We start from the raw sequence: 19,610 nt of genomic DNA on the forward strand, positions 1-19,610 counted from the left end.
GATTAAAGTGACTTCTGTAAACTATCCACTAAGTAAGGTTTTTCACAACTCAAGTTTTCCTCGCTCACTCGCCAACAGCCGTGAGTGCCTCCTACGGAGCAGGCGCAGGAAGCGTAAAGAGGAGGAAACATAAGCCCAGAGCCTGTGCTGTCTGAACTCTGTAGAGGAAGACATGACATGTGAAACCATTAGTACAGCGTCTGGAGCCCAGTCCTGTGCACATAGTGAGCAATCAAGAGTTGGCAGCTGTCACTGCCACAAGAGAGGGAAGCTATGAGTGGCCTGGGCTGACAAGCAGGAGTGTGATCCCCTTTGGGAAAGAGAAATCACTCACTTGAGCTAAAGCCTACCGGGAAACCCACTCGGAGAGGACTGTCACATGTTAGAAGGATTTAGAATTCTTGGGAAGGGAGTGGGAGTCCCTGGGGGCAAGTGAGCAGGGCTGTGCCTGGCCTGGCCTCCAGAGAGATGACTCAGTGCCCAGCACTCCGCAGGGCAGCCCTGCAGCCCCCCCCCACCCCTTCCTGCTTCTAACTGCTCCAGAGCCTCCCAGGGCGCTGTATCCTGGGAGGAGGTGCTGGATTTACCCTGCTGTACAGGCAAGGACAAAAGCTATCAGAGGCTGTCCCGTTTCTCCAGGGCAAAGAAGAAGTGCCTTTGGGTTTTCTATGGTTCTGCATGAGGGAAAAAGACACCGGGATTTCAGGCTCTCAAGATCCCACCTCTGCCCCCGTCTCAAGTGCAAAGATGAAGGGTGGGGGTGGGGGGCTGGCATCACAGTGCTCTGGAGGGAGGTGCTCTAGGACAGTGATTCCAGGCCTTGGGGAATTTGTTTTTTGTTAGTTTTTAACTTAATTTTTATTATATATTTTTCCGTTACCATTTAGTCCCTTTATACCACCTCCTGCCCCGTCGCAACAACCACCACACTGTTGTCCATGAGTCCTTTTCCTTTTTGCTCTATCTCTCACCCCTAACCTCCCCCCACCACTAGCTGTCATCTGTTCTCCATTGATGAGTCTGTCTCTGTTTTGCTTGTTAGTTCAGTTTGTTCATTAGATTCCACATAAGAGTGAAATCATATGGTATTTATCTTTCTCTGACTGGTTTATTTCACTTAGCATAATGTTCTCCAGGTCCATCCACACTGTAGCAAAGGGTACAACTTTATTATTTTTTAAAGAATTACATTTGGGTAGAATTCCATTGTATAAATGTCCCATAGTTGTTTTATCCACTCATCTACTGATGGATACTTGGGCTGCTTCCATATCTCAGCTATTGTAAATAATGCTTCAATGAACACAGGGGGGCTTATGTTCTTTTGAATGAGTGTTTTGGGTTCCTTCAGATATAGTCCCAGAAGTGGGATTGCTGGGTCAAAAAGCAGGTCCATTTTTAATTTTTTGAGGTATCTTTGTACTGTTTTCCACAGTGGCTGGTCCAGTCTGCATTCCCACCAACAGTGCAGAAGGCTTCCCCTTTCTCCACATCCTCACCAGCACTTGTTTTTATGTCCATAGTACCCAAAGCAATCTATAGATTCAATGCAATTGCTATCAAAATTCCAATGATGTATTTCACAGAACTAGAACAAATATTTCAAAAATGTATATAGAAGGATAAAAAAGCCCCAGATAGCAAGAGGGATCCCGAGAAAGAAGAACAAAGTTGGAAGAATCATGCCACCTAATATCAAACTATACTACAAGGCCATAGTAATCAAAACAGCCTGGCACTGGCATAAAAACAGACACATAGATCAAGGTAACAGAATAGAGAGCCCAGATATAAACCCACACCTTTATAGTCAATTAATATTCGACAGAGGAAGGAAACACATACGATGGGCTAAAGATAGTTTATTCAATAACTGGTGTTGGGAAAATTGGACAGATACACACAGAACAATGAAACTAGACCCCCTTCCTACGCTACACACAATAAATTCAAAATGGATCAAAGGCTTAAATGTAGGACCTGAAACCATAAAAATCCTAGAAGAAAACATAGGGGGAAAATCTTGGACATTGCTCATAGAAATTTTTTATTGAACATGTCTTCCCAGGCAGGGGAAACAAAAGAAAAAATAAGTAAATGGGGCTTCATTAAACTAAAAAGTTTTTACACAGCAAAAGAAATCATCAACAAAATAAAAAGACAACCCACAGAATGGGAGAATATATTTGCCAATATATCTGATAAGGGGTTAATATTCAAAATTTATAATGTACTTATAATATAAAACTCAACACCAAAAAAACCCAAACAACCCAATGAAAAAAATGGGCAAAGGACCTGAATAGACAAATTTCTAAAGAGGACATACAGATGGCCAATAGATGTATGAAAAGATGCTCAACATCACCAGTTATCAGAGAAATGCAAATAAAAAGTACAATGAGATACCATCTCACACCTGTCAGAATGACTGTCATCAATAAATCAAGAATTCATTGTTTTCTATCAACATATCCCCCCTGTTTCCTGAGTTCAGGACACTGTTTGCTGAGGCTAAGGAAGGAGCAGGAAGACAGAAATGAGTCAGATCCTGGGTGCAGACTCAGGGAGCAAGGTCTCCTGGAGAAGCACGCCGCTAGGAGTAAGAAGGCCTGGGTCGTGGCATCAGCCCGACCACTTTCCAGCCTGGTCCCACAACCTCTCTGAACCTCTGTGTCCTCGACCTGCAAAATGAGATGTTAAGGCCCTTCCCGGAGGGCTGTTCCATTTAGGAACTATACAATTGCGAAGCAATGTTCAGACATGGTGTTTACAGCCCAAGGGGGTGGGGGGAGATGGAGCCTAAGCAGTGGGGTGGCTCTGCAGGGAAGAACCTGGCCCATTAAATGAGATGGTGACTGTGAAGCCTTTGGTGAGCTCCACTCATGGCCCCCACGCAAGCTGCCATGACTAGCGTTGTTATTATCTGCATAGAGGTTTACCCACATCCCAGAGTAATGGGGAATTGGTTCTGTCTGGGACCCTGGTGGCCAGGTTGTTCGGGACAGAATTTGGCAGGGTTACAAGTAGGATTTGGCTGGACGAAGAAGAGAAGAGGGATCAGATAGCAGGGCCAAGGGAGGGGCTTGATCCGAGGCCCAGAGGCAGGAAGGGCGGGGAGGTTTTGGGGCTAAGGTGGGACCGCATGGGAAGAGGCAGGTTGGGAGGCAAGAGAGGTGGGGCAGATGGCCCAGGGCGGAACATCTCAGCCAGGCAGGAGGGTGAGGTCCAGTCATGTCCTGGAGGAAAAGCCAGGAATGTCAGGAAACAGGAGCCCATCTCCACACAGACCTAGTTGAAGGGTTTGGTGAGGGCCAGCATCAGGCCTCCTGAGGGCATTATTCTTGGGGCAGCTGGTGGACCCAGCCTAGGTAGCAGAAGCATCCAGAATAAGAGTGTGGGTATGTCTCCAGAGCCCAACTCTGGTCAATACCCTCCTTTTTAAAATATGGGAGCAAGTAGCACAGAGTGCGTTTGGCTTACCCAGGGAGCCCAGTAAAGTGGGTGTCAAGCCTAGTCACTGGATCCCCAGGCTTGTGTCCCACCCCTACACCTGGAGCAAAATTCTCCTGTTGCCTTGATTAATTCTGCAGGCTCCGCCCTTGGAAGTTCTTTGAGTCGGGAGCACACTCTCTGGAGCCACCTGCCTGCCAGCTCCCAGCCCCACTCTTTATTGAATGTGTGTCCCTGGGCAGCTCGTGTGCTCTTCTGTGCCTTAGCTGCCTCTTCTGTCAAGCGTGCGCTCCACAAGGGTGGCCCCTGTGGAGCCTGAAGATGATGGCCCCCAGCCAAAAGGGCCCATCTCCCCTCCTGGTGTGTCGGGATCCTGGGAAGGATATTGGTCTCTCTGTCAGTGAGTCACAATGCAATGATTCCCCAACTGCAGAGCACAAGTGTCCACCTCCATGTCTTTCCTAGGAACCATCAGATGACAGAGAGACCCAAAATGTTAGAAAGTCTTAGGAAGTAAGGAAGCCCATGACGCTGCATCGATGGGGAAATCGGAGCAGGAGCCATGCAGCCCAGTGTCTGGCCCCGGAGGCCCAAGCGAATTCTAAGCATAGCTCAAGCTGAGAGCTAACAAAACAAAGAACAGGAAGGGGCTGCCAGGGTTACAGTCTCTTAAAGAACTTTTCCCTAAAGCAAGTACAGTTCAGCCCCTCTCACTTTCTGCAGGCAGGCAGCCAGTGGCAGGCCAAGTCCCCGTGAATGCTAATAAGGAAAGTAACAGGGGCTCAGGTCTGAGAGGGCAGCTCAGATGAGGGAGAGCCAGACCTCCCAGGGCGCACGCAGGGAAGCTCGGGCAGTGCTGCCCCAGGTGAAGTCTAGCACCACGCCCACCAAGTAGTTAAGCCCTTCTTTTGGCAATTGCAGGAGCCCTCTGACAGCTTCCTCTCCGCAGTCCTTAGAAGGAGACTCGCCATTGTAATGATGCACCCTATACAGGGGACACTCACACAGGGTGGGTTCACAATCCCGCCATCATGTTCAAGGGCGAGCCTTTCAGAAAAACAGACCAAAGACCTCACGGGAAGCCCTGGCCCTATTCATTGTTTCATCAGTATCCTTTTTTCTCTTCTTCTGTAGTGACAGGCTTGTTAGCTGGGCACATGCCACCTAGCTAAAGACTGCACTCCCTCAGCTTCCTAACAGCTAGGTGTGGTCTGTAGCTGGTGTGAGCCCAAATCATATGTACGACTCCCAGCCTTGCCCTCCTCTTTCTCTTTCCTGCTGACCAGGATGTGGGTGTGATGGTGGGGGATGGAAGCCAAATGCTGTAGATGACAGAAGAGTGAGATTAAAGATACCCACACGTGAAGCCACCGTATCTGCCTGAGGCCACTGGCACTCAGACTGCTGCACAGAAATCACCTTGTGTCCTGTCTGAGCCACCGTGCGGTCGGGTCCTTGTTACAGGAACTAGAACCTGTATCCTAACACATACTGACTTCACAACATCGTCCTTCATTCATAAGTATGAATGGACAACCGAGATCACCAAATGTTAGGAGAAAACCAATAGCAGAAAGAGAAGGCCTAAGATAGGGAAAAAAAAGAAAATTTACTCTAAAGGAAACAGTTCGAACATATGAAAACCCTAAAATAAATTATTATTATTATTACCTTCAACAATAATTGAGATGATTTCATTTACTAGAATGAAGTTACTATGAAAATAGAATAATCAGAGAAAAGAAAATAATTATTGAAAATTTAAAATATGGCTCCTGAGAAGAATTCTGGAGGTGAACTGAACGACATCATAAATAAGGATCAAGACAAGTTGCAGATCTAGACATTGAAACTAAGAATATATCCCAGAACATAGAGTAAAATATCAGGGAGAAGAAAAATGAATGGCCGTGGAGGGCAGGTCCTGGAGGGCCAGTGTCCATCCAGCAGGAGACCCGGCAGCAGACCACAGACAACAGCTAAGCAGGACAGAAAGCAGGCAGAAATACAGCGAAAGGTAGTTTCCCTCAGTTGGAGAAACACACACCGATTTCAAAATGAAAAGAGCACACTCAGGTTAGGACAGGATTAGCAAAAAGAAAATTTAGACCCGTTTTGCTGAAATTTCAGAACGTTGAGTATGAAAAGCAAAAAGCTTCCAGAGAGAGCTAAGACTGACGTCAGGATTTCTCATCAGTAACACAAGACGCCCAGGACAATGGAGAAGTGCTTTCAAAAGTCTTCAGGACAATGATTTTGAAATAAGAATTCTATGCCCTCAGATGTGGAAAGCAAAATAAAGACTTTTCAGTGTAAGAATTCATAAAGTTTTTCACTCAGTCATCTATATTTTCTGGCAGAAAAAAAAAACCCTCCTGGAGTTCCTTCTGTCATCAAAAAAAGGGAATCCGAAAAGCGGATGGCATATGATTCAAAAGGAAGTAGAAGAAGGCCATAAACTCTTTGTTGGAAAATTGATTGGTTGACTTTTTTTCTTGTGACAAAATTTCAGTCCTGTGGAATTATATTTCTTTCTCTTCTGTCCATTCATAGTCAGTAGTTCCCCAGGGAATAATATCTTCAGAATCTTGTTTACTAGTGTCAATTTGTCGGGTTAACCTATAGACTCTATAATTATAATATAGAGGAAAATGTAAGTGTTATGAAATTGGACAATGCAACAATAATAATGTATAAGTAACAAAAAATTGAAGGTGGCTGGGAAAAGGAGGCAGAAAGAAGAGAATGTGCACCAATTTCCTTACTGTTCATAGCAGGAAAGGAACAGATGCTACTAAAGTTGACAGACCAGGAGAGAGCAATTTAAGTATATTATCTGAAGGTGTTAAAGGCTACTAGAGTAATCAAAAATATCAGGCAATCAAAAATGGCGAGATGGAGTGGAAGTACAGGGAAAGAATAAATACAAAAAACCCCGTCAGCTTTGTATCAGAGTCAGTACTGTAAAGGAATGAAGGTGGTTTTGAATTTTGCAGGCTGGAAGACAGTAGACTTTGAACGTGAGCAATTTTGTAAGAAGTGGGCGCCACGACCCCACCAATGCCGTATCTCATTGGCACTTGCTGCCACGCAAGTGCACCTGCCTCGTGACTCCAGGCATCGGATGCCTCATGACTGCGGGAAGGCTCGTTCATTCACTCAGCAAATGTTTACAGGGAACTCACGCAGAGAAACAAGTCTGAAGCTGATTTGGTTCATGTCCTCAGCCTCCCCCCACTGTGCTGTGCATGTCTGATCCTCTGACCCCACTGAGTCACCTGCCCTCCCACGCACAGCGTTTCCCCAGCCTCGCCATGCCTTTGCCCACGTTAGTCCCCTTTTCTGCTCGGTGAAATCCCATTTGTCCTGGGGGCCCAGGGCACCATCCCTGAAGTCTGCCCTTCCGAGCACTCGCTGCCCCGCAGCCTGGGCTCGGGACCCTTTCTATCATGGCCTCCGCCACCTTTCATCACCCATTTCCGACGGTGTCTCTCTCCTTGGAGGATTTGCACTTTTCAAAGGAAAACTCCATATCTTTTTTTTAATTAAGGAATAACAAGCATACAATTATGTGCACACAGCATAAGTATACACATGTCGTAAGTTGTATACGCAACCCAAATAGTTTTTACATATATACCCATATAATATGCATGATTTTGGTGTGCATTTCCCCAGTGAATAACATTTCTGTCCTGCCCAAAGGCCCCGCCTTCCCTTTCTTGGTCAGTACCTACCTGCCCAACCAGAACAAATCACTATTCTGATTTCTAATGCCATAAAATTAATTTGGCCTGTTCTTAAACTTCAATTAAGTGGAATCAAGTATGAACAGTCTATTGTGCCTGAATTGTCTTCCTTATTATGTCTGTGAGATCCCTCCATATTTCTGTCTGTAGCAGTCCCTTGTTCTTTTTATTACCATTTAATAATTCTTGTATAAATATACCACAGTTTTATTTATCCATATTATTTGTTGTTAGCATTTGGGCTGGTGCCTGCTTTTTGCTGTCATGAATGAAGCTACTGTGAACATTTTTGTTTGTGGCTTTTGGCAGACATACACATGCGTTGCTGTAGAATATGTTCTTAGTTGGGGGTCATAGGGTAGGTCAGTGTTTAGCTTTGAAGATTTTGCCGATCAGATGCCCAAATGCTTGTGCCTACCTTCCCACCGACCACTTGCGAGAAGAGTCCCAGCTGCCCCGCCTCCCTGCAAGCGTTTGGTGTCATGTGTCTGTGGCGTCTTTGCCACTCTGCTGAATGTGTGGTGGATTCAACTTGTGTTTTCCTGGTGGGTCATAATGTTGAGCGCCTTTTCATTTGCTTATGGACCATTTATATCACATCTTTTTCAATGTGCTTATTCAAATCTTTTGTCATTTTTAAAAGTTGTGGTAAAGTACACGTGATATATAATTTACCATCTTAACCATTTCTAAGTGTAGTAATGTTATTTTCACACTGTTCTGCAATGTGAATGAATTTCCAAAACTCTTTTCATCCTACAAAGTGGAAAGTCTACACACATTAAATGGCCATTGCCCTTTACCCTCTCCCCCGCCCCGGGAAACCACCATTCTTTCTGTTTGGTATGAGTTTGATTTTTCTATGGGTACCTGTAATTGGAATCATATAGTGTCTGTCTTTTTGTGACCTGCTGATTTTACTTAGTATAATGTCCTACAGGTTGATCCCTATTGTAGAATGTGTCCTAGTTTTTTTTTCCTTGAGGCTGGATAATATTCCATTGCATGTGTATTCCATGTTTGGTTTATTTATTCAACTCATCAATGGACATTTGGTTTGCTTCCACCTTTTTGGCTATTGTGACCAATGCCGCTAGGATCACAGGAGTATGAATACCTCTTTGAGGCTCTGCTTTTCGTTCTTTGGACTGTATACCCAGAGGTAAAATTGCTGGATCATATGATAATTCTGTTTTTAATTTTGTTAAGAAACCACCACACTGCTTCCTGTGGAGGCTGCACCATTTTGCATTCCCACCAGCAGTGCGCCGCAGTTCCAACATCTCCACGTTCTCACCAACACTTATTTGCCGGGGTTGCTTTTGGTAGTAGCCATCCCAAAGCACAGGAGGGGGTGTTTCCCATGGTTTTGATTTGCATTTCCTTAATGAATAAGGGTGGTGAGCATCATTTCCTGTGTTTGTTGTTCGTCATTTTCATAGCTTCTCTGGAGAAACGTCTGTTCAAGTCCTTTTACCATCATTTAACCTGGTTGTTTGGTTTTTGTTTCTGAGTTGTAGGAGTTCTTTTGTGTTTTAGATATTAACTCCTTATCACACATGTGACTTGCAAATATTTTTTCCTGTTCTGAAGGTTGCCTCTTTCCTCTGTTCTTTATGTCCTTTGATCCAAAGGACAGTGTTACCTTTTGATGAAATCCAGTGTATCTGTTTTTACTCTGGTTGCCTGTGCTTTTAATGTCAGACCTAAGCAATCAATTGCTAAACCCAACGTCATGAAGCTTTTCTCCTGTGTTTTCTTCTCAGAGTTTTATAGTATTGGCTCTTATGTTTAGGTCTTTATCCATTTTGAGTTAAATTTGGCCAAAAGTTAATTAGGTTGTCTGCCTTTTTAAAATTCATTTTCAGGGATGAGTCCTTTGTCAGATATGTACACAAATATCTTTTTCTAGTCCATGGTTTGTCTTTTCATTCTATTATTGGTATTTTCTGATAAGCAGATGTTTTTTATTTCAATAAAGCCCAATTTATCAATTCTTTCCTTTGTAGTCAAGTGATTATGCTTTTTGTGAACCGTGTGAGAAATCTTTGCAGGACCCATGCTCATGAAACCATTGCTGTGTTTTCTTCTGCGGGTTTTATTGTTTAATCTTTTATATTGAGGCCAATCTCCATTTCACATTGATATTTGTATATGGTGTGAGATAGAAGCCTACTTCATTTTTTCCTTATGGATATCTACTTGCTTCAGCACTACTTATTGAAAAGATTATCATTTCTCCACCAAATGTGGTAACGCCATCATTATAAATCAGGCGACTATGTAGGTGGCAGTCTGTGTCCTTACTCTGTTCTTTCCATTGTTTTTTTGTTTTGTTTTGTTTTTTTTAATCTCTCCTTGTGTTGGTACTACACGGTCCACTTTACAGTAAGGTCTATAATTCTTTTGTTTTCCTATTATTGGCCTGGCATCGAGAAAGTCCACATAATGCTTGAAGACTGAGTGAGGTGAACTTCAAAGTGATGACTGTAACTACTGTACCATTACAAGCACAGTTATATCATCCTGCCACGTGGGTAAGAATGGTAGAGACTGCAGGCAGTCCCTACTTTCGTCACTGTTTACTTTTTTGAATACACTGTTTATGTCACCTAGTCTCCCTGGTCATTGGTCCTTATATCATTCATTCTATAGTGTGTGTGCATGTGTGTGTGTGTTACAGTGTGTTCTGTGTATTTCCCTTCATAGTAGACTGAGGAGTCTTTACCTAGGAAGCTTATAGGCAGGTATGCCTTTTGTACCATAGCCATTTGTGCAGAAACAAAATGTCATCAAAGGAACTGATGAGAGAAGAGGCCACTGTGACAAGTGTGGAGTGCAGGTCTTTCTTAGGCGACACTGATGTGAGACCAGCAAGAAACAAATGACCAAAGACACATCGCCTGGCCCCGTCCAACTCTCAGTTCAGGCTTCGTTCTTTCCTAAACTCTTTCACCCACAGGTAGTTCCTGGACCATTTAAGATTAAGCGGGTTAAGTTCAGGCGCTTGCCAAGTTCTCCGGGGTGTCTGGAAGCTTTTTTTATTCTTTACTGCAGCTAGGTAGATATGATAAATGATGAGATGGGTAGGTGCATAGGTAACTAGATTTGTAACAATAGATAACTTAGTGGATTAATAAACTACAAGTATCTGGGTTTCATCAGACCCTTGTTGAGTCAAGACTACAGTCCCTGATCTCAGTTCATCTTCTGTATCAATGGGAACAAGACTTAAACACGGTCAATACTTTTCTAGGTGAAAGAAAAAAAAAGCTCTTAACAAGACCAGCCACATAATGGGAAGGAAGGCTGCTGGGAACAAGGTTTGGTTACCCAAAATGCTAGGACCGTGATTCAAACCTGGTCCTGTCTGCAAGGCTGGCGTGGCCCCGCTGCCCTGAGGCTCTGCGCTGCGGAGGTCATCTGACGGCCCAGGTTCAGGTTCCTGCTCTGCCACTGCCACCCGTGTGACTGTGTGCTTCAGTTTCCTCGTCAGCAAGATGAGGATGATCATCGTCCCTGCCTGATAGAGCTATTGCGTAAACATAGGAACAGCCCCGACACATATTAAGAGTTCGGTTATTCGGACAAGACATAGGACGTTGGTTTGAACCGTCTTGCCTGAGTTATCACAACCACAAACAATCAGGGCTACCTCTGGGCTTCCAAAGGTCCAGCAGCGTGGAGCTCTGGCTGCATGATTGCCTGGTCTTGACTGGGAAGCGTGTTCCTGTTTTCCTCAGGGATGTCCGTGGAAACTTTGTCCTCCCCGGAATGTCAGTTCCACCTCAGTCCCTGGGCTGTCTAACAGGAAGACAAGCACTAGCCAGATATAACTCACTTGGTATTGCCTAGCTCTCTCTTTGCTATGAATAGAATTTGCTTTTTGACCAGTGTGTAGAAATTCTAAGCCCTGGCTAGGTCTTAGGGTTGGGAAGGAAAAGAAGGAAAGTAGGAAGGCAGAAACCACAGTCACCCAAGGGAAGTGATTTGAGAGCCTCCCAGACAGTGACTAATCCACCACTCATTGTCGGTGGGGAGAAGCATTGATCAAAAAACTCAGTTCTGAGCAGGGTCATGCCCAGTGATTTGTGCATGAGGAGGAGACTTTGGTACAAGTGGAGATGGACATAGTTATCTGGGAAGAAAGGCACAGTTAACTCCTTCCTGGAGGAGCTGGGGTGCTGGGAAGAAAGGCACAATCTTTCTGGGCCATCATGGCTAAGGTTAGCACTCTCGAGGGCTTTCTAGACAGTGGCCGGCACTTGGGGTCCATATTTTACCTCTACTCTTTCTTGTATCACCTGAAGCCATTAGCCTCACCTCTTTGAGTTTCAGTCTTTTCATCTGCGAAAAGGGGCTGTGTATGAGCATTAATACGTGAATGTTTAGTATAGTTTGGGCACATGGAAGATGCTCATCTAAGCATTTTTAAAATATTTTCAGCCCTGGCTGGTATAGCTCAGTGGATTGAGTGCGGGCCTGCAAACCAAAGGATCGCCAGTTCAATTCCAAGTCCAGGGCACATGCCTGGATTGCTGGCTGGGTCCCCAGTGCAGGGCATGTGAGAGGCAACCACACACTGATGTTTCTCTCCCTCTCTTTCTCACCTCCTCCACTCTCTAAAAAGAAATAAAATCTTTAAAAATATATGTATTGTCAGCATTTGACTCAATGCTGGGTTCAGTGCCAGGCACTGCAAATCCAAAGTTGAATAAAGCCCAGTCTCTGCCCATTCCAGGAGACTGGTTTGCCAGGAAGGTGCTCATGAGCTGGTGAGCCCACAGACCTGACCCACACCAGATATCTCAGGCTTCTCAGGGTTAGTGGCAAACTTCTTCCCAACATAGGCAATCTATCAGACCCCAAGGAGACCTATTTCCCATGAGTGAATCCAGGGCAGAGGATGTGAGTGAGGGATTGGTCACCCCAGAAGCCTGACCCAGCCCAGTAGCACACCCCTGGCCACCACATGGGACCATATTTTGCCTTCTACTTGCTTCCCGAAGATCAGTATTAACCCCAGCTGTTAGATCTGTTTGGTACAAGTTTTTGTTTGGGACTTTCCTTGTCCTAGTGCATACAAGGGAATGTGTAGAAATCCCTTACTATGCCCTGAACCCATCCTAGCAAAATGTGGGACCTGCGCCAAGACATATGGGCTCAGGAGCCCCAAAGCCCAGGCTGAGAGGAAGGCAGAAAACTCAACACCCACTGTGGACACATTCTAGCCTCCTGTATTCTGCATAGGTTGTACCTCCCATCTAGACCAGAATCCCTTTCTTCCAAATCTGTCATCATTTTCCCCATCTTTCAAGAACCAGCTCAAACGCATGTTCCTCTGCGAAGCATTCCCTGACTTCTATGTGGAATTAACCTCCAGACTCCTCTCTCTGCCTGAATCCTAGGGAACAGCGATGTGTAAACACAGAGTGATCAGAGCATGTCAGTTAGATTTGATGTAAAAGCACAGGGCAGGCGAGGAGGCTGGGAAGGCTGATTATAATGGGGCTGAAATGCCATTAGTAGACTCTCCCTGCAGTGGGGAGCCATGAGAGTTCTTAACGAAGGGAGCAGTCCAGTGAGGTTGGCTGTTGAAGAGATTCCTCTCGCCACAGTAATGGGGGAGTGGGGTGGAGTAAGGTGGGGGAAGGTCAGGAACCTAGAGGTGAGGCAGAAGAATGTCATCAGTTTCTGCAAATGCCAGGCCGTAGAAGAGCATACGTTGGATCTACATGGGGAATTTTGTGAAAATATAGATTCTGGGGCCCTTTCTTCACATAGTTGTTTCAGTGGATCTAGAATGGGGCTAGAACCTGTGCTTTTAGAAGACACCCCAGGGAATTCTGGTGGGAGGGTGGGCTATTCAGTAGTGATGTTAGAACCATTGGCTAGCTATACTGGGGAAAAGTCAAGGTGAATGCCAGATAGAGTCAAGGTGGTGACTGAAAGGGAGGAACGGAACAGCAGAGGAGTGGGGGGCAGCAAAAGGAGGGAAGAAAATAAATAAACCATAAAGGAACTGGAAGAACATTTGGTAACATTCTAAACAATAATCCTGGACATGAAACCTAAGAGTCATAAAGGGAAGATTGACTTTTTGTTTCATTGACCACATAGAAACGAAATTTTTCTCTTCAGCAAAGTTAAATACTAATAATAAATAGGTAGAAATATTTGCACTTTACATACAGGGTGAGGAGAAAGTAGGTTTACAGTTATTAATATAATACAATAATTAATAAGTAATATATGAGAGTAATCTCTGTGTTTCACATACTTACAACTGTTAACCTGCTTTTGCCCCACCCCGTATAAAGGAGAAATATCCCTAATATCAAAGAGTTTATATAAATAAATAAGGAAAATTTAGTTCATTAGAAACATAAGCAAAAAATAATTGCCTCAATAAAATAATATTCTCATGCAAAGTTCTAAGCCTCCATAGAGATCAAGAAACACAGATTTTTAATAAATATTTTATTTATTTATTTATTTTTAGAGAGAGAGGGGAAGGGAAGGAGAGTGGGAGAGAAACATCAATGTGTGGTTGCCTCTCATGTATCCCCTACTGGGGACCTGGCTTACAACCCAGGCATGTGCCCTGACTGGGAATCAAACCAGTGACTGAGCTACACCAGCCAGGGCTGAAACATAGATTTTTAAACAATAAGATGCCACTGTGGTAGGCAGCATAATGGCCCCCAAAAGGTCCATGTTTTAATCCCTGAAACCTTGTGAATCTGTTGGCTTTTGTGACAAAAGGGACTCTGTAGCTGTGATTAGATTAAGGATCTGGAGACCGGGAGGTTATCCTGGATTATCCAGGAAAGCCCAACATAATCACGAGAGCTTTTATAAGTGAAAGAGGGAGGCAGTGAGGTCATGTTGGTGTCTAGTTGGTGTCATTCACCGTGGGAAGGATGTGGCAGGCCGCTGCGGGAGTCAGTACCGTGAGCCCAGGACGGCGGGCAGCCGCTAGAAGTTGGAAAGGTGAGCAAGTGGCTTCACCCTGGAGCCTCCGGAACGGTCAGTGGCCCCACCTCGAGTTTAGCCCAGTGAGACCCACTTCGGACTTCTGGCCCCTAGAAACGTGTGATACTACAATGTGCTGGTTTTACCCACTAACTCTGTGGCAGTTTGTTCCAGCAGCCACAGGAAGCTAGTACCATGACTTCGTGTTAGCAAATATTAAAGACGTTGGTTATATTCCGAGTAGAAAAGTAAAGTTTGGAGAAACAGCTCTCACACGGAACTGGAGTATCAATTTGTGCTTTTGGAGGAGCTCCGTGTCAGTATCTATCAAAAGCTTCATGGTGCACTCCCTTTGGCCGAGTTTTTCCCCTTCTTGGAATTTAGCTTGTGGATATACTCACACTAGCATGCAGAGGATGTTCTTTGTAGCATTTCCTGGAACAGAAAAAGCTGAAAACCACCTTTGTATGCTTCAGTAAAGGACTGGCTGAACGTGAATGTAGCCCCTAATGGAATACTACCCGCCACTAGGAAGAGCGGAGTGAACCTAGACATCCACGCATGAGTTTAAAACAGCAAATCAGGAGGTCGTTTCTTCAGAACACCTTAGGGTGTGGCGAAGAACGCAGGACACTCACTAGCCTCTGTGAAGAAGGACATGTAGGGGCGGGGGTGCCAGACATAGTGCAACTCTACAATGGCTTAAATGGCTCAAGTGCATTTTTTTTTAAAATGTAAGGAAGGAAAAAGCTCCATCGGATTTCTGTTCTGTAGCCAGTCTCTGGAACTTCTGGGCTAGACAAACCTGCGGGTCTGGACCAGGGCCTCTAGAATGGGCACAGAAGAGACATGGGAAGCAGAAACAGCCGGACGTGTGGCACTTCTGTTGTCCCCATTTTACAGGTGGGGAGACTGGAGGTTAGAGAGGTTCCACGAATTTTCATTCAGGAGGTGTACAGCCGGGGTTCACACACATTGCGAAGCTGCCCTTGGAGTCGTTGTGTGGTATTGCCACGTGTGTGTATGTGTGGGTGCGGCCTTAGGGATAGGATGCTTTTCACAGCAGGTCCCCATCTTGTCCTTGAGGCCTAAACCCTAGTCCGTGTTGTTACCTGCAGCCTTCTGCACTAGGTTTCAGCTTTTAATATGAGGAGGAAGTCCTGCCTTCCTGGTGTTTTTAAGATCAGTATGTTTTATTATCATCAGTAAAATTTTGACCAGATTTTAGCATATTAGCTTGCAGGTAGGCATATGTTTGTGTGAGTGTATAACTAAATTACAAGCAAAGAATTTTATCAAGCCACACAAATTTGAAGTTTGATTGACCCTGGGCATCTGGCCCCTGTCCCCATCTGGCCTCAGTCTTATCTAACTCGGCTGGTGAGTCAAGCTCCCTAGTCTAGAGCCCGAGGCAGATCCAAGCTGGCTTCCTGCCCGGATGCAGGGAGCCGTCCTCCTGACAGAGCCCGCCTCCTATCTCCCCTCTGGCAGACCCCTCCAGGGTACCCACTCTGGGCTATGGCTGTGCTGTCCTGGTGCCCAGCATGTGGAAGTTGCTTTCTTGTCTGATTTCAAAGCTTCAGGCCACCTCCCCTGGGCCCCATTGGCTCTTCCATCTCTTCTAACTCCCCTGAGGCCTTTGTGGCTGCAGCCCCAACACCCTGCTCTCTTTTCTGTTGGGCCCTCACAAAAGCTAGACCTATGGAAGCTTCCAAAAGTGGGAGCTGAGTTGTCTGATGTTAGCTAACTGGCTCTTGAAGCTCATATTTTCCTAAACCCTAAATCTGGCTCTCCAGGACAGAGTTTCCTCGTGGTTCTAAGCTGGTTTCTGAGCCAGGGCTCTCAGGGCCGTGGCCTCAGTGGCAGACAGCGTGGGCTCCATGGCCATTGTCCCACCACCAGCAGAGGACGTCTATCACCTTGTGGCCTGAGGCTCAGGCCCCGGCTGGCCCAGCTCCTGGGCCCTGGCAGGGAAACCCCTACCTCTGACCTCACATCACTGGTGGCTTTTACAGGCGCCCTCACCAATGCTCTGGAAAAACAGGTTTTCCTTCGTTACTTCCAGTTCACATTAAATTTGACACATACCCCCAGAAGCACAGAAGGCAGAAAAGAGTCTTTTTCTTAGTGTGGTCAGGGATTAGAAACCACCCTTCAAGAGGAGTTGAAGACTTAAGTGAGAAAATGCTTATGCCAACCTGAATTGTAACCCACTCTAAGGCCGAGGCCCTCTTAGTTCCTGTAGTTTTGACCCACATGTGCACCCACAGTCCCAGCTGCCCCCCCCCCACTCCTCTTGTGTTAAGAACCTCAGACCTGTCATGAGGTGCAGGGCAGGGCAGCTGAGAGCACTGACCCAGGAGTCTGAGGCCCCGGGCCAGTCATTTCCCCCCATGGCTCAGGCACCCTCCCTGCAGATCAGAGGGGTGGGCTACCTGCCTTCCAGGCTTCACTGACCCCATAACCTGGGGGCCTGGTGGCACTGGTCGCACCTCTCTCAGAGCGCACAGGCAGGGAGGCCCTCCCCAGGGAGCCCAGGCCAGCTCACAGGTGTAGGCCGGATGCTGACCTCGGCACGTGTGCTGGCCCAGTGAGTCACCTGATGACACAGTAGTCTCCTGACTGTTGCCATCATCCACCCACCGCTCCCACCTGGTTGGACATTGCCCCAAACCCCAGTCACTAAAATGCATTTCCCAACCTGCTCCTGGGGAGCCTGCTGGCTCGGTGAAGGGACAACTGGGGGACTGGACAATGTAGGGTCCTCCTTGGCCAACTGACCCCCACTTAGGCTGTTAATTTACCACCTAGTCTTGAGGCAGGGTCCCACCCATCCATCAGAATAAACAAAGCTTATTTCTAACATTATGGGTGGGGAGGTGCTTTGACATCCTTGCCTGAAAGGGTTGATAGAAATAGTGGGTATAGGTGACCCTTTGTCATCCATGCACAGTACCTGCAGGCCTGTCCCCTGGGAGTCCCAGGGGCAGCCAGGCCCGGGAGTCCCAGACCAGCCTGGAGAACAGTGCTCTGTCCGCACTACAGATGACGCCTGCCTTGTTTGACTTTTAGGTGACTCAGCACTTCTACCCACCTTAGTTTGGATAATCAAGGCCTGGGTATAATGCCACCATGATGGACTCCCCACCATTAGCCGAGCTCCCCATTTCTCCTGTCCAGCAGGCCTCCTTTGCTATTAACTCCCAGACACCTGCTGACACTCCTCATTGGAGATGTAGCCATGTCCCCAGGGCCAAGCCAGCGCTCCCACAGAGCAGAGAGCCACAGGCAGCCAGTGTACCACAGCAGTCAGGGAGGGCATTGATTCACTGGGGCAGGAGACAAACCCTGTCCCCAGAGGCATAGGACAGTCCAGCTCTGCCACCATTGCTACGCAGTTTTTAGGCAAAATCACATCCTCCTTCTAGGCGTCAGTCTCTTCATCTGTCAAGTGAGAGGATTGGCCCAGATAACCAATCTCTCCATTAGGAGGCCACAGTGTCATTTCAGTCCTCGTAGCAAGATCAAAAGTTTACACCTGATATCCAGAGTGAACACTTATGCCTGGTTTAGGTCCCAAGGTAAATATTGATTATAAGGGTAACCATTTGTCCCAATGTGCCTGGGACAGCCCTGGTTTACTCCTGTTGCTCCTCCACAAGCCTGGTAATGCCTCTCACTCTCGAGCCTGCCCCAGGTTGAATGATACCTTCCGTGGCCCCCCTACTGCTGGTTATGTGGTACAGTGAGGTTTCCCTGCCATGCCTACCCTGGCCCTGCTTTGGGAGGACGCCTTCTCTGCCTGAGTCAAAGGAGGGCTTCAGTGGCTCAAACAATAGCCTTTGCTGAGTTGTGACCTTCTGTGACAAACATTGGGCACTGCATTGGTGGGAGGCATTTCATTTGCAGACACAAATGGTGCAGACACAAATGATCACACGAATGGTGATCGCACACACCATTCACTGCCCCCGCACCATGCGAGTAAGTTCTTCTCAAGCAATCCTTTGCTTCCTATAAGGAACTGAGATATTTCTTCATCTCTGTCTTATAAGGACTCTGTACTCTGTAATGGACGACATCTCTCCTTTCTCCTTGGCTGCTGGGAAGCTCAGACGTAATTGGATAGCTGAGCTATAGAAGCACTGTGAGCCCTTACGATTGGTATTGCAGTGTTCTTTCCACCCCTCCAACCCTGCCTTCCTGCCATATTTACATTCTCTCGTGTTCTGATTTGTTATTCTTATTTACACTTATATTTATTTATAGCTTGTCATTTTTATAAATATTTATACAATTTTGCTATAGTTCTCTTGAATTTTTTGTAGAACAAAGATGAAAGGGAAACACAAAAGGAATAAATTTATAGTGTATAATGTTTAGCTAATAGGTTGAACCACCTGCCCCTCCATGGCATGTTATTACGTCTGAGGCCCTGCCATTTGTGAGACAATCATTCGAGTCTCTCAGACTTGTCGACTTTCTCAACACCCTGTGACCGTGCAAAGAGGGAACCCTCCAAGTCTGCATCACAAAATACCTGGTGAAAAGCAGGGTCAGGGCATGAAGGGAGCCCGATGTCAGGGCGCTGGGGGCGGAGCATGCTTACAGGAGAGAGAAGAAGGCCGGGGGGCACGGGGCACCCAGGGGGCCCTCACCCAGGGGGCCATCACCTGCAAGTGGCTGGTGGGTGAACTCCAGCCACAGGAACCTGGGTTTGGTGCCAGCGCTGCCTCTAAGGAACATGTAGACCACCTTCCTTAGCAGACTTCCTTTCCACTGTGGTCCTCGGTTTTCTCCACTGGAAAGAAAGGTGGCACATTGAGACTGGAGCCCAGACCTCTGTCTCAGTGAGCTTTGAAATGCTGACCGTGCTGCTGGGGGCAGGGGCCCTCAGAAGCACTTGGAGCCCGAGGAACCTAGACTGCCCAAATTCTGGAGGGCCCCAGGAGGATGCACACACTTGGAGGTCCACCCGGAACATCTTTGCCCCTCAACTTGGGAAGGACCACCATTCTGAACCACTTTCAGGGTGTCCCTGGGGCACTGACTGAGCAAGGAAAGGCTGCAAAACTGGAGGAACCTGCCAGAATGAGCCTCCTAGCTCTTGCTTAGCAGATCAGGTGGTCATGGCTACGTTAGACTGTGAGCTCCCCCAGATTAGGGCAGTGGCTTTAGCTTCACCATGAGACACGGCTGGAGAGGTGGGTCAGCAAAGGAGGAAGAGCCATGGGCGAGGCCCATCCTGGACACCGTCAGAATCCAGGGCCTGGGAGAGTATGATACCTGAGAATAACCTACCCCTTGGAAAGTTCACCCTTGAACTTTCACCCCACCAGCACCTCCGCCTGCACCAGCCAGCCTTGTCCAGTGGCACCCATGCCCATTAGTGTGTTGGACCCCACTATAGCCCCAGGGCACAGCTGAGGCAGG

The 19,610-nt window shown here is 46.7% G+C and overlaps 1 protein-coding gene across 3 annotated transcripts in view; it reads left to right on the forward strand.

Moving 5' to 3' along the window:
* HIVEP3 (HIVEP zinc finger 3) overlaps positions 1-19,610 on the forward strand; it is a 420,543-nt gene that overhangs the window by 351,783 nt on the left and 49,150 nt on the right. The window lies entirely within an intron of this gene.

The sequence above is a fragment of the Artibeus jamaicensis genome, unplaced genomic scaffold (assembly GCF_021234435.1).
Source record: "Artibeus jamaicensis isolate MK-2021 breed Jamaican fruit bat unplaced genomic scaffold, CSHL_Jam_final scaffold_847, whole genome shotgun sequence".
Taxonomy (NCBI): Eukaryota; Metazoa; Chordata; class Mammalia; order Chiroptera; family Phyllostomidae; genus Artibeus; species Artibeus jamaicensis.